Below are 15,965 nucleotides of genomic sequence, written 5' to 3'. Positions count from 1 at the left end.
TGTTTATTGAATCGTCCACTTCCGTAACTGATTATGGTTTAACGGATCAGTTCTTATCTATGATCCAGAGTCTCGACATGTAACCTATACCAGTCTCTGCCCTTAGCTCAGTGAGGGGTGTCCCTGTGAGGAGAGGCATTAATAACTGAGGAACAGACATATTTGGGTTTTCATAATACAGAGATCAGACCGAGGGCAGTAAATAATATTAGTAAACTGTTAATGATGAAATAAATAGTACACTTCTCTCAGTTCCAATATCACTCTGGTTAAAATAATTGCACCTTCTCCAGTGCATCAATATCCTTTCTGTAATATGAGGACCAGAACTGTACACAGTATGCTAAGTGTTGTACAACCAAGGTTCTATATTAGTTTAATATCAGCTCTTTGCTTTTTCAATTCCATTCCTCCAGAAATGAACTCCAGTGCTTTGTTTGTATTTTTATGGCCCTGTTAACCTGTGTTGCTACTTTAAATGATTTGTGCATCTATCCACCTGGACCCCTTTTCCCCTCGACCACATTCAGATCTTTATTTTCCAAGGTTTATTCGGGAAACATATCCTTCCGATCAAAATTCAACACCTCACATTTAGCTCGAATGAATTTCATTTTCCATTTAAATGTCCATTGTGCAAGTTTATTTATGATGATCAATATCTTCAGGTATTTTGTCACATTCTTCCTCTGTAACAACTCTACTCTCAATTGGATCTGTCTGCACTCATTCCCTCCCTGCCAGAACCATAATAAGGTTCCCCTTGTACTCCCCTTCCACCCCACCAGCCTCCACATTCAACACATCATCCTCCAACATTTCTGCCACATCCAGCTAAGTCCAACACCAAACATATATTCTGCTCCCCTCCCTTCCCCCGACTCACTGTGACACCCTGATCCACTCCTCAATCACCCCAACATTCTTTCCTTTTCCAAGAACACTGATCTATGTAAGCACAGGAGATTAAACACCTGCATTTTGACCTTCTCCCATCCCACTGTCCAAGGGCCCAAACAAGCTTTCCAGGTGAAACAGTGATTTATTTGTACTTTATACAATTTCGTTACATTCTGCTGGACATTGGGAGAAGAGCAAACACAGATTGAGTGACTGCTTTGCTGAACTCCTCCGTTCAGTCTGCAATTGTGACCTTGAGCTTCTGGGCACTTGTCATTTTAATTCTACATTCCACTCCCACTCTGACCTCTCTATCTCCGACCTCCTACACTCTTCCACCGAAACTCAAAGACGAACAGCAACAGATTTTTCAATTAGCCATTTCATTGCCTCCCAGAGTCAACACTGAAATTAAAACTTCAGATTATAACCATTGCTCCACTTTCTGGGACGGCCTGTGCTGGTAATTGAGGATGACTACACCAGAGTCACTGGGAGTGGACGGGGTGTGGGCTGGTCTTTGTGGTGGGGATCCCCTATTGGTACATAGCTGGCAGAGGGGTCCACACCCCTGGGGTCTACCCACCATTCTCCATCGCTTTTCCAGGTCACTGGAGCCTTCTCCTCTTTGCCAGATTTTCCATGCTCCCCTCTCCCTCTGTTATTCTGCTGTAACCATTTACACCTCCTCTGGACCCATCCTCTGTTTCTTTAATTGTCCCATTCACCTTGCACCATCATCATTGAATCACTCCTGCCCTCCACCCGATCACAGATCTTCCCTTTTGTTCTTTCCTCCCCCTATACCCCACTTTTCACTGACTACATGATTGCTTTAAAACTGTTAATCTCTAATATCTTCCAGTTCTGATGAAAGCTTATCAGCCTGAAACATTAACTATGTTTCTCTCTCCACAGATGCTGCCTGACCTGCTGAATATTTTCAACATTCTCCTATGTTTATGAGATTTACAGCAGTTTCAGTATTTTGTTTTTACGCCAATTTTTATTTCTGGATATTAATAGGGGTGAGTGACGGAGGTGGGGAGCGGAGTTTCAGAGTTTTAACTCCACAGACTGCCTCTTTTATCCTTGACAGGTTCCCCGCCCTGAAGTCAGACTGATTGACAGGCTTGGCTTCCAGTTGGGCAGGGCGGACTCTGGAGCAGGCCTCAGGACCAGGACGGTCCAAATGCTGACCCCGGTGTTTTGGGGGAGATGCCTGATATCAGGGGGGATGTCCAATCACCATCTCCAGAGGGGGAGAGAGTGGTGACATCTCCAATCACTGGTCTGTCAATCCCCAACCCTGGGGAGGGTCTCCTATCCTGCAGTGTGGCCCGAGTCTGGGGAGGAAAGCGGAGGGGAGGGGGAGGGGGAGTGTCTGATTCTCAACCCCGGGGAGGGGTATCCTATCCTGCTTCTTGGTCTCAATCCAGTTTGGGGAGCAGGCAGGGGGAGTGTCTGATCTAAGAAATGATGGGGAATCTGATTTTCTGGGGCTTCTGAACCTGGGAATGTGGTCCGATCCCAGGAAGGTGGATCTGAGCCCTTGAAGGGTCCCAACCATGGAGGAGAGTCCGATCACAAGTTGGGAGCTGTCAGTCCCCTGAAAAGTGGGGGGGGGGGGAACAATCCTGGGGCTGCAGACTGGTCCCACATCGTGGTGGGGTCCTGTAATTGGGAAAGTGGTTTGCTGTTGCAGGGTGGGGGGACTGATCCTGAGGGAGCAGTCTGATCCTTTTGGGGGACTGTTCCAATCGCCAATCTTGGGTGTCTTTGTATGTGGTGTGGGGTATAACGGGGAAAACCGGCCAGACAGAGTTAAAGCTGTAAAACAGATTAAATCAGAGACTTCCAGCCTCATTCAAATATTTAAATTACCAACCCGCCTCCTGGGAGCGGTTGTCTGTCCGTCCCCTTTCCCTGCTCCTTTACACTGGGTGGAGCTAAGGTCGGTTGGGGTCAGGGTTGATATTTTTAAATTTTAACCTCTGACCTGACCCCAACCCCCTGTTTTTGTTGCTAAAATCCTGCCCTTACTGTTTGGGTCAGACACGGAGAATGTTTGATCAGTAATTTCCAGTCTCCTTTCCCTTCTGTCTCTTACAGTTAATTTACTGGCGATTGTGATCCTTTCCCGGGGAAAGTGCGGCCTCTCCACCTGCACCACTCGCTACCTGGTGGCCATGGCAACGGCGGATCTACTGGTCATTATCACCGAGGTCATACTGTGGCGGCTCAGTTATTATTATTTCCCGGGGACTTTCTTGGACATCACCCCAGTGTGTAGTATTATTGGTATCCTGGTCCGTGTAGCCACAAACTCTTCTGTCTGGTTCACCGTCACTTTCACCTTTGATCGATTTGTGGCCATTTGTTGCCAGAAGCTGAAAACAAAATATTGCACCGAGAAAACTGCGGCTGTGGTTTCAGCAACAACCTGCATTCTGCTCTGTTTAAAAAATGTCCCCTTCTACTTTACATATGAAACTGGATTGATAATTGACAATGTACCGTGGTTTTGTTATATAAAGCCAAGCTATTATACTGACCCTGGATGGGTGGGATTTGCCAGGTTTGATAAGGTTTTAACCCCATTGATCCCATTCACTTTAATCCTGTTGCTTAACGCTTTGACAGTCAGACACATTTTAGTGGCCAGTCGAGTCCGTAAGGGACTGAGGGGTCAGAGCAAGGGAGAGAATCACAGTGACCCAGAGATGGAGAGCAGAAGGAAGTCTATGATTTTACTCTTCAGCATATCTGGCAACTTCATACTTCTGTGGTTGGTGTATGTTTTATATTACTTTAACATTGCATATCACTTCGATGATAATTCCTTTTATATGTTTCAAGAAGTTGGATTTATGCTGATGAATTTAAGTTGCTGCACAAACACATTTATTTATGTGGTGACTCAGTCCAAGTTCAGAGAGCAGGTCAAGTGTGCGGTGAAATATCCAGTTACATCAATTATTCAATTCCTGAATAAACAAAACAACTGACAGCAGCCCAGAGGCAGGTCCCAGTGTTTCCAGTCCATGAATGGAATATTTATCCCCAGACTTCCATCAACTGAATGACAGCAGGAATCGCTGGGGATGTGAAAATACCCCTAGCGGCGGGAGTGGGGGCTGGAGGAGACTAACACCACCCCCTGCAGGACAGGAGGGGAAACAGCAGCTACATTCTCTCCTGTATGGTCGTTAAGCATGTTCAAGACAGATTGATAAATTCTTGATATTAAAGATGTTAAGGGATTTGTGGATAGTGCAAGAAAATTGCATTGAAGTAAAAGATCAGCCATGTTCCAGCTGAATGGCAGAATAGGCTCGAGGGGTCAAATAGCCTATCCTGCTCTCATATTCCTTTGTCCTCCACTGCCACTAGTTTGATTCTCAGCTCCACAGATCTGCTCAGAAAACAGAAATGTTCTTACAAAAGCCAGAATACTGCAGATACTGGAAATCTTCCCATGTGAATTGATTTTTTTTCCAAAGACATTTTATTGAGTTGAGTCATGAAGACTGATTGCATGTGTGAGTAGGCTTGTGTACTTGAGGCTGTACGACTGTACAGTACTTGGAAGAGAAGCTGAAAGGATCTCTCTGTGCTATGGACAGTCACCTGACCTGGGGGCATGCTGTAAGGTCAGATAACATGTGTAGCAGCAGTAAGAATGAGATTCCATTAAAAACTTGTTAAATCTGTGTTAACACTAGATCTGTGACTGCAAGTGTGATTCTTTCAGCATGTGATGTGAAAATTCTCTCTTTGGTTCTGTTTCTCTTTGTTTCTCTCTCTATTTCTCTTTGTGTTTCTCCCTCTATGTTTCTTTCTGTTTCTTTCCCTCTGTCTCTGTTTTTTGCTGTGTTTCTCTGTGTGTGTGTTTCTCACTGTCTCTGTGTTTCTCTCTCTCTCTCTTTAGCTGGGTTAGTAGCTAAGGTAAGAAAGGTCTACAGTTTATTTTCATATCGAGTAAGTAGTGGTTTTTCGGGAGCTCTGTAGTAATGAGTTACAGGGAAGAAGGGCCCTAGAGTAATTGATATTATTTGATATTAAGCATCTTCCAAAAGGTTTAATTTGAAGGGTTAAGTCATGGCAGGAGAGCTCAAAGCCATTGTGTGCTCCTCGTGCTCTATGTGGGAAGCCGGGAACAATTCCAGTGCCCGCGATCAGCATGTGTGCAGGAAGTGTCTCCAGTTGCAGCTCCTGGAAGCCTGGGTTTCGGAGCTGGAGTAGTGGCTGGGAACACTGTGGAGCATCCGTGAGGCGGAGGGTATCGCGGATAGCACGTATAGACAGGTGGTCACACAGCAGGCTCAGACCCCACAGGCAGGAAGGGAATGGGGGACTACTAGGCAGAGCATGAGGACTAGGCAGGCAGTGCAGGAACCTCCTGTGGCTATTCCCCTGCAAAACAGATATACTGCTTTGGATACTGTTGGGGGGGAATGGCTTTTCAGGGGAAAGCAGCAACAGCCCAATTCGTTGCACCATGGTTGGCTCTGCTGCACAGGGGAAGAGTAAAAAGTGTGGGAATGCAATAGTTATAGGGGATTCAATTGTAAGGGGAAGAGATAGGTATTTTTGTGGCCACAAACAAGACTCCAGGAAGGTATGATGCCTCCCTGGTGCTATGGTCAAGGCTGTCTCAGAGCGGTTACAGGATATTCTGAAGGGCGTGGGTGAACAGCCAGTGGTCGTGGTACACATCGGTACAAACAACATAGGTAAAAAACTGGGATGAGGTCCTAAAAGCAGAATATAGGGAGTTCGGAAGTAAGTTGAAAAGGAAGACCTCAAAGGTAGTGATCTCAGGATTACTCCCAGTGCCACGTGCCAGTCAGAGTAGAAATAGCAAGACAAATTGGATGAATACATGGATGAAGAGATGGTGTGAGGGGGAGGGTTTTAGATTTCTGGGACATTGGGACCAGATCTGGGGGAGGTGGAACCAGTACAAACTGGACAGGTTACATTTGGGCAGGACCAGGACTGATGTCCTAGGGGGAATATTTGCTAGAGTGGTTGGGGAGGGTTTAAACTAAAATGGCAGGGAGATGGGAACGTTTGCAATGAGTCAGAGGAGGGGCGATCAAAGACAAGAACAAAAGACAGTAAGGGGAATAAGAAAAGTGATAGGCAGAGAAATTAAGGGCCAGAATCAAACAGGGCCACAGTGAAAAATAGTGGGAAGGGGGCAAATAATATTAAAAAGACAAGCCTTAAGGCTTTGTGCCTTAACGCGCGGAGCATCCACAATAAAGTTGATGAATTAATTGCGCAAATCGATGTAAACAGGTATGCTATAGTCGGGATTACAGAGACATGGCTGCAGGGTGACCAGGGATGGGAAATGAACATCCAGGGGTATTCAATATTTAGGAAGGATAAGCAAAAGGTAAAAGGCAGTGGAGTTGCATTGCTGGTTGAAGATGAAATTAATGCAATAATGAGGAAGGATATTAGCTCTGATGATGTGGAATCTGTACAAGTAGAGCTGAGAAACACTAAGGGGCAAAAAATGTTAGTGGGGGTTGCATATAGACCTCCAAACTGTAGTGGTGAAGTTGGGAATAGCATGAAACAGGAAATTAGAGATGCATATGATAAAGGAACTTCTGTAATTATGGGTGACATTAATCTGCATATAGATTGGGCAAATCAAATTAGTCACAATGCCGTAGAGGAGCAATGCATGGAGTGTATACGAGATGGTTTTCTGGACCAATACATTGCGAAGCCAACTAGAGAAAAGGCCATCCTTGACTGGGTATTGTGCAATGAGAGAGGAATAATTGACAATCTAGCTGTGTGAGACCCCTTGCGGATGAGCGACCATAATATGATAGAATTCTTCATCAAGATGGAGAGTGATGGAGTTGATTTTGAGACTAGGGTCCTGAATGTTAATAATGGAAACTACGAAAGTTTGATGTGTGAGTTGGCTATGACGGATTGGGAAACGTTACTTCAAGGGATGACGTTGGAAAGGCAATGGCAACACTCAAAGAGCACATGGATGAACTGCAACAATTGCTTTTTCCTGTCTGGCGCAAAAGTAAAACGGGAAAGATAGCCAAACCATTGCTTACAAGGGAAATTAGAGATAGTATTAGATCTAAGGAAGAGACATATACATTTTCCAGAAGAAACAACAGACCTGAGGATTGGGAGCAGTTTAGAATTCAGCAAAGGAGAACCAAGGGATTGATTAAGAAGAGGAAAATAGAGTACGAGAGCAAGCTTGCGGGGAACATAAAAACTGACTGTAAACCTTTCTATAAGTATGTGATGAGAAAAAGATTGGTGAAGACAAATGTAGGTTCCTTACAGTCAGAAACAGGGGAATTTATTACGGGGAACAAGGAAATGGCTGAGTAACTAAATGCATACTTTGGCTCTGTCTTCACAAAGGAGGACACAAATATCATACCAGAAATGTTGGGGAACACAGGGTTTAGTGAACGGGAGGAACTGAAGGAAATCAGTATGAGTAAAGAAATGGTGTTGGGGAAATTGATGGGATTGAAGGTCAATGAATCCCCAGGGCCTGATAATCTACATCCCAGAGTACTTAAGGAAGTGGCCCTAGAAATAGTGGATGCATTGGTGGTCATCTTCCAAGATTCTATAGACTCTGGAACAGTTCCTACAGATTGGAGGGTAGCTAATGTAACCGCACTATTTAAAAAGGAAAGAAGAGAGAAAACAGGGAATTATAGACCAGTCAGCCTGACGTTGGTGGTGGGGAAAATCCTAGAGTCCATTATCAAAGATTTTATAGCAGAGCACTTAGAGAACAGTGGTAAAATCAGACAGAGCCAACATGGATTTACGAAAGGGAAATCATGCTTGACAAATCTACTAGAATTCTTCGAGGATGTAACAAGTAGAGTTGATAAGGGGGAGCCACTGAGCTAAGGGTAGAGATTGGTACAGGTTACATGTGTCTAGACTCTGAATCATAGATAAGAACAGATCCGTCAAACTGGAATCAGTTACAGAAGTGGATGATTCAATAAACACAGTCCAATATTCATCCTGTGTAATAGACAGAAAATAAAATTCACCACTCATGACCCACAGATTCTCAGGACCATGTTGAGGGAGAGGTTTAGTTTAGTTTAGAGATACAGCACTGAAACAGGCCCTTCGGCCCACCGAGTCTGTGCCGACCATCAACCACCCGTTTACACTAATCCTACACTAATCCCATATTCCTATCACATCCCCACCTATCCCTATATATTTCCCTACCACCTACCTATACTAGGGGCAATTTCTAATGGCCAATTTACCTATCAACCTGCAAGTCTTTGGCATGTGGGAGGAAACCGGAGCACCCGGAGGAAACCCACGCAGACACAGGGCGAACTTGCAAACTCCACACAGGCAGTACCCGGAATTGAACCCGGGTCGCTGGAGCTGTGAGGCTGCGGTGCTAACCACTGCGCCACTGTGCCGCCCTAATCATCACTAAGGTAACTAAAGTGTTCACAGTAAGTATACTCAGAGTTAGAAATATACAGAGGATTCGAATGCTGTAACAGTGCTGTCCTGCTGTTCAACTGTCAGTAAGTAGTTAACATCTGTTTCTGTTGGAGCAGTTCAATAGGAGTCAGAGCAATATCAATACATTTCACTTTATACACTTATTACCAAACATCAGCAAAAGAGACTTTGTAATCAATTACATTGTTAAAACACAGAGGCAGCTTTATGAAATGGAGAGATCAGATACCTGAAACAATGATTACAAAATAGAACTGGGTTGAACAATTGTACTCAGTACAATTCCACAGTGACAGATACTCCCAGTAATACATGGTCACTGGGATCAGGTGTTCCACTCCGGTTGGTGACCCACACTCAGTTTGATTTTACACTGACTGATGCTCCCACTAATACCTTCACTCAGAGACTTGCTTTCACTGAGGTCTAATTCAGCATTACACAATATTCCACTCAATGCAATAACTTGATAATTCAGAAAGCCTGTCAGTTACAAACAGAGGTTTATTATCAGCTGAGACAATAGAATAAAAATGACAGAGATAAATCAGGATATTTGATGCAAGGAAATGACATCACTAATCGGGTGTCTGTATAACAGTGACCACTAGATCAGCATTTAACATTATCAGTCACAGAGTAAAACCAGAGACCAGCTCACACACAGATTTACACAACTTCAATGGTTATAGTCACTTACCAGGAACACCATTGACAGCAAGAACTGAGTAATATACTTTCTCGATAATGTCAATTGGTCGATGCATTTTCTGTGTGAAGTGATGTGGCCCTTCGTGCTGCAGGCATTCTCTCTGTATTAAACTCTGAAGTGACACATTTCCAGAGACTGTAATTTATACCCTGTGGGATCAGCCCGGGGATATTGAGGTTGCCACTGGTTTTAATTGAAAAAACAGATTACGACATTGAGTTCAGTCTGTGTTGTGATAGAATATATTTATTTCTGAGATTGAATTGGAAAACTCCATGGACTGAACGATTCTGATCACATTAATTAAATAATGAAAATTTGAAGCTGTATTCTCCCAGCAATGAGGTTGTTCTTTCAAACACCATCAGTCCTATCTCTAGATCTCATGTTGTTTCAGTGATGTCCTTCACTCCACTGTGGTTTGGATGGTGAAGAGCAGATTGTGGCCATCGTCCATCTGGGCCTTGAGTTGCAGGCTCTCATTGTAAAGCACAGAGAACTGGGACTGCAGGCAGTGAAACCCTGGGGAGTCCTTCACCATCTCACTGGCAAGAGTCTTCAGCTGTTCCTGGGGAGGGGAGAGTGGGGAGGAGACACAGGACAAGGACAAGGTTAACCAGAGAGAGAGATTCACTGCCCCACACCATATCTGACCAATCAGAGTAAACACAGAACAGGAGGAGGCCATTCAGCCCCTTGAGCCTGTTATACAGTGTTAGGAAATCCCTCAAAACACAAATAAATGATTCCCCATAATTCTGCTCGTTGCTACTTCCATTATTCTGTCTAATCTCCGATGTTAATGCAAATCCTTACCTGACAGTCATATTGAGAAGATGTGATTAACTTTGCTGGGACACAAGCAAATTGTAACAATATCACACGGAGTGAATCGAAGTGACTGAAGACTGGCATCCGGCCTCAGTAGGAAATTTGATATGTGTGATATTCTGTGGAGTATGACCAGATAATTTGTTCAGTTTGGGGAATTTTGTGCTCTCCCTCACAGTGAGTTTGGAGGCGGGGAGAGCATATAATCGGGTGGGATGGTGGTGGGTGGGGACCCTGCCATCTTACCACCTTCACCCAAGATAACTCCGTGGCGGGAAGGCCCAGCAACATCACTTCTCTCAAATTTTCATATGAGGGTTCCAGCTTGAGAGATCGTATCCAGTGATTAAAAGCCATATGTTTAATTCTTTCAAATTTAATGTAAGTCTATGTGGGTCTTTTCTGGTTGTGTCTGAATATCTGTCTCTATGCTTCCAGTTCTAGCTCATATGTATTTAGAATTGCAGCTTTAGTTTGTTCATAATCAGCGGAATGTTTTTCCGATAACAAAGAAAACACTTCACAAGCCCTACCCATGAACTTGCCTTGTCAGACGAGAGTCCAAAATTCATTTGAACATTTTAGCCTGGTAGCTATTTTCTCAAATGAGATAAAAAATGACTCCACCTCCTCCTCATTACATTTTGGTATGAACTGTGAGTGCCTCAGTACATCAAAGTTTTGCTCTGAATTGAGGATAAGGTTCAAGTGGCTGGTAACATTCTCATTTCAGGTTTGCAGCCTTGCGAACTCAAATTGTTTAACCTCTCTTTCATCTTTCTCCCTCTGAAACTCTGTTTCTTCTCTTTCATTTTGAAGCTGAAATTTCCTTTCTTCTATTTCCTTCTGAAGCTGAAACACTCTCTCTTCCTTTTCCTTTGAAATTGCATCTCCTCCCTTTTCATCTGCAACTGGATTCTAGCTAGAATTATTTTTTTAGGCACTAGGCAGATTCTTGGCTTACTTCTGGTTCAGCAGTAAATTTAAAATGGTTAGCTAGGCCTTTCACCAGTTCAGGTTTCTTTGCTTTTTGTTTGCAAGTGATTCCCATCTGTATAGCTAAGCTTTTTAAATGTTCAATACTTAATTTGTTTAACTTATCATGGGATATCTCTCCCTGCTCTACAAACTCCTTATCATTAAATGTAGCCAGCTCTTTTGTTTCTAACGCCATAGAGAAAAAAATAAAAGAATACAAGAAAACCTGTTTGTTTATTGTTCCACAATTTTAGAGGTCAAGTTTCCTCCTGTTTTTCAAATCTCTCATTTGTCTGGCAGTTCAGATCCTGGCTTCGAGCCCTCAATTTGTCACGGCCACGTAGGGAGGTGTGGGTGGTTCCCACCTGACCGCAGTAAGTGTGTTTTGTTATTGGGGTTTAACCCCTTGGTGTTTTATTTGTCAAATTATCAGACACCATCCGATTTCTTGTAGGTTTAAAACAGAAAATCAATTATTTATTGATAAATACGCCTGAAGCTGAAATTGTGGCTATCACATCCACACACATTCGCACACACACACACACACACACACACACACACACATGAAGAGACAGATAGGGAGAAAAAAGGGGTAAGCAATTATCAATGGGGGGTAGGTTTCAGGGCTGTCATGGTAACCTGTCGAAATCTCTTGAAAGTCAGGTTCTCATCAGTTGCAGACCTGAGGTGATTGTAGATTTCTCTCTTGGTTGAAAGTTCAGTTGAAGTTAATGGATCACTTCTAGTTCACTTCTTTATAGGTGTAGATGGAGAATTCGACAACAGGGCATGTGCCTTCTGGTTTGCTGGAAACAAGTTTCTTGGATGCTGCTTTCTGATGTCTCTCTCCAGGCTCTCTCTCTAGGATGCTTCTTTTTAAGGTCAAGCTGTATTACATCTCACCTCTGGGTAGGAGACTCTTTGGTCTCTCCACCATGATGATCGCACAATGGCCCAGGATGTGGTTATTTTATGCTTTCTTTGTTTCAAATTCAATTCTAGAATATTTTAGATGGATGTCGGATGGGTGCTGTTGACGTCTCTTAGCTTTGAAGATTTTCCTTTGCCCCTGTCAGACAGTTTGAATATACAAAGGACAAGTCCCTTTCCTACAGCAGCCATTTTGGAGCATTGTTCACTTTTCGAAAGAAAGGTCCATTTTTTAAAACACAAAGTCAGTTTTTATAATTCTTCAGATTTTGTCAGTACTTTTTTGCATCATTGTACACCTTGCATGCATGGCATAAATATAACCTATAACTGTAAGTGTGGTGTAGCACCTCAGGGTACCACATAGAGTATTGAAAGAAATTCAACTGCATTGCACTTTTATATCATGTCATATTGAACTGTTATGTTATGTACCTTTACAAATGTTATAAATAAACTATATTTTTGGGGGAAAATGTCTGCGTGGTGAGGCCACTTCCGGGTATTGCCAAGATGGTGGCTGAAGAGGGCAAGAGGTGGCGGTGGTCATATTGACCATCGTGTCTACGCTATGAGATTACTTCCAGGTATTGACAAGATGGCAGATGAAAAAGGGAAGAGGTAGCAATGGTCATATTGATCATGGTGCCTACGCGATGAGGTGTGGAAGACTAGTACTTTAAACTTATGTATGGGCAACTACATGGGCATGAAAGCTGAGCGAGCTGAAGGGAAATTGGTTACTAGGATTGGATATAGATCAATAGAGAAGCTGTAGCAGACATTTAAGGGGATATTTCAGAATACTCAGAATAAGTATATTCCTACTATAAAGAAAACATCTAAGGGGAGGACCCACCACTTGTAGTTAACTAAAGAAGTTAAGGATAGTATCAAACTTAAGGAAAAAGCATATAATTGCACAAAGATGAGTGGCAGGTCAGATTATTGGTCAGAATATAAAGAACGGCAGAGAATGATGAAAAGGTTAATCAGGAGAAAGAAATTACAGGATGAGAGGAAGCTAGCTAGAAATGTAAAAATGGATAGCAAGAGTTTCTACAGGTATTTCAAAAGGAAAAGATTAAGTAAAGTGAGTGTTGATCCTCTAGAGAGTGAGAATGGGGAGTTAATAGTAGATAATTACGAAATTGCGGATGCAATTAATAAATATTTTGCTTCTGTCTTCACTATCGAGGATAGAAAACATTCCAGTAATAGCTGTAAATTAGAAAGTGGAAGGGAGAGAGGAACTTGGTGAAATTACAATTACCAGGGAAGTGGTTCTGAGCAAACTGATGGAGCTGCAGGTTGACAAGTCCCCAGTTCCTAATGGACTTCATCCTAGGATCTTAAAAGAGGTGGCTAATGAGTTAGTGGATGCTTTGGTGTTCATTTTTCCAAATTCTCTAGATTCTGGAAAGGTTCCATCAGACTGGAAAGGAATAAATATAACACCTCTATTCAAGAAGGGGGGAGGCAGAAAACAGGTAACTATAGGCCAATTAACTTGACATCTGTCATGGGAAAGGTATTAGAATCAATCATTAAGGAGGTTGTAGCTGGGCACTTAGATAAACTCAAGGTAATTGGGAATAGTCAGCATGGTTTTGTGAGAGGGGAATCATGTTTAACCAATTTATTGGCATTCTTTGAAGGAGCGACATGTGCTGTGGATAAAGGGGAGCCCATTCACGTACTGCACTAGGATTTCCAGAAGCATTTGACAAGGTGCCAAATAAAAGGTTATTGCGCAAAGTAGGAGCTCATGGTGTAAGGGATGACACATTAGCATGGATAGAAGATTGGCTGGCTGGCAGAAAACAGAGAGAATGCATAAATGGATCCTTTTTCTGATTGGCAGGATGTGACATGTGATGTCCTGCAGGGGTCTGTGCTGGGGCCTCAACTTTTTACAATTTATTTCAATGACTTAGATGAGGGGAGCGATGGAATGGTAGCCAAATTTTCAGATGACACAAAGATAAGTAGGAAAGTATGTTGTGATGAGGACATAAGCAAGTTGCAGTGCCTATATAGATAGGTTGAGTGAGTGGGCAAAAATCTGGCAGATGATGTAGGAAAATGTGATTTGTTTGATCGTGACAGGAAGAATAAAAAAGCAGAGTATTACTTAAATGGAGAATGAATGCAGAATTTCAAAGTGCAGAGAGATCTAGGTGTTTTATGCAGGAGTCACAAAACGTTAGTAGGTAGGTACAGAAGGGAATAAAGAAGGCTAATGGAATGCTGTCCATTATTACGAGGGGAATTAAAAATAAAAGTAAGGATGTTATGCTTCAGTTATACAGGGCATTGGTGAGACCACATCTTGAATACTGTGTGCAGTTTTGGTCTCCTTATTTAAGGAAGGATGTAAATGCATCGGAGGCAGATCAGAGGAAGTTCACTAGATTGATACCTGGAATCAGCAAGTTGTCTTATGAGGAAAGGTTGGACAGACTGGGCTTATTATCACTGGAGTTTAGAAGAGCGAGGGGAGACTTGACTTTATTGAATGGTGGAGCAGGCTCAAGGGGCCGAATGGCCTACTTCTGCTCTGAATTCGTATGTTCGTAATGTCAAGACAAGATGATTGAATTGTCTCTTGTTCGAGCTTATTACCTGGCCTGTGTAGCTTGAATGTTACTTGGTGCTGTCCCCCAATCCCCCATTTCCTGATCCTCTCCCTAATCCCCCATTTACTGTTGCCTTCCCCAATTCTCCCAATCACTGTTGCCCTTCTTCAAACCCCCCATTTACTGGTGTTCTCCCCCAATCCCCCCATTCGCTGTTGCCCTCCCCCAAACCCCCCATTCACTGTTGCCCTTCCCCAATCCCCCCATGCTTCCACAGTGTAACATGCAACCTTCACCAGGATGGCACCTCATTTTTATGTATGCCTTGTGATGCTCTTGGCATGCTCTCCTGCAATCTTTATTGAACCAGGGTTGATCCCTTGGCTTGATGGTCATGGTAGAGTGGGGGATATGCCAGGCCAAGAGGTTACAGATTGTGGTTGAATATAATTCTGCTGTAGCTGATAGCCCACAGCACCTCTTGTATGTCTAGTTTTGAGCTGTCAGATTTGTTCAGAATCGATCCCATCTAGCACGGTGATAGAGACACACAACTCGATGGAGGATGTCCTCAGTCTGACGACTGGATTTTGTCTCCACAAGGACTGCGCGGTGGTCACTCCTAGAATTACAGTCATGATTTTGAACACATCTATTAAATATCCTCTTAACCTCCTGTCCTCTAAGGAGAACAATATCAGCTTCTCCAGTTTCTCCACAGAATTGAAGTCTTTCATCCCTGGAATCATCCTGGTGAATTTCATCTCCTTGAAGATTGAGGGGAGATTTGATAGAGGTGGACAAGATGTTGACAAGTTTAGGTAAGGTAGACAAAGAAAGTCGGTTCCCATTAGCTGATAAAACAAGGACTAGGGAACATGGATTTCAGGTTTTGTGCAAGAGATACGAGGGGGGAAGTAAAGAAGAATATGTTTACACAGCGAGTGATAATGACCTGGAACTTGCTGCCTATGAGGGTGGTGGAAGCAGGGACAATGAATGAGTTGAAAAGGAAATTGGATGGGCACTTGAGGGAAATAAACTTGCTGGGCTATGGGGATAGAGCAGGGAATGGGACTGACTGGATTGCTCTACTGAGAGCCTGCATGTACTCAATGGGCCGAATGGCCGCCTTCTGTGCTGTAATGACTTTTCAATTCTTCAGCCCTCTCTTCAAGGCCTTGACATCCTTCCTGGAGTGAGATGCCCTCAATTACATTGAATACAATATTCCAGCTGAGCCTAACCAGTGTTTTATAAAGAGTTAGCAGAACTTTAATGTAACAACAACAACTTACTTTTGTACTCCACACCTCTATTCATAAAGCTAAGGATCTTTTAACAGCCTTCCCAATTTGTCCTCTCTCCTTCAGATATTTGTGTACAAACACCCCCAGGTCTCTCTGTTCTTGCCCCCCTTTTACCCCTTTTAAAATTGTACCATTTAGTTCATATTGTCTCCCCTCATTCTTCCAACCAAAATGTATCACTTTACACCTCTCTGTGTTAAA

Source organism: Heterodontus francisci, chromosome 29 (assembly GCF_036365525.1).
Source record: "Heterodontus francisci isolate sHetFra1 chromosome 29, sHetFra1.hap1, whole genome shotgun sequence".
In the NCBI taxonomy this organism is placed as follows: Eukaryota; Metazoa; Chordata; class Chondrichthyes; order Heterodontiformes; family Heterodontidae; genus Heterodontus; species Heterodontus francisci.
Note: the sequence above shows the minus strand (reverse complement) of the source record.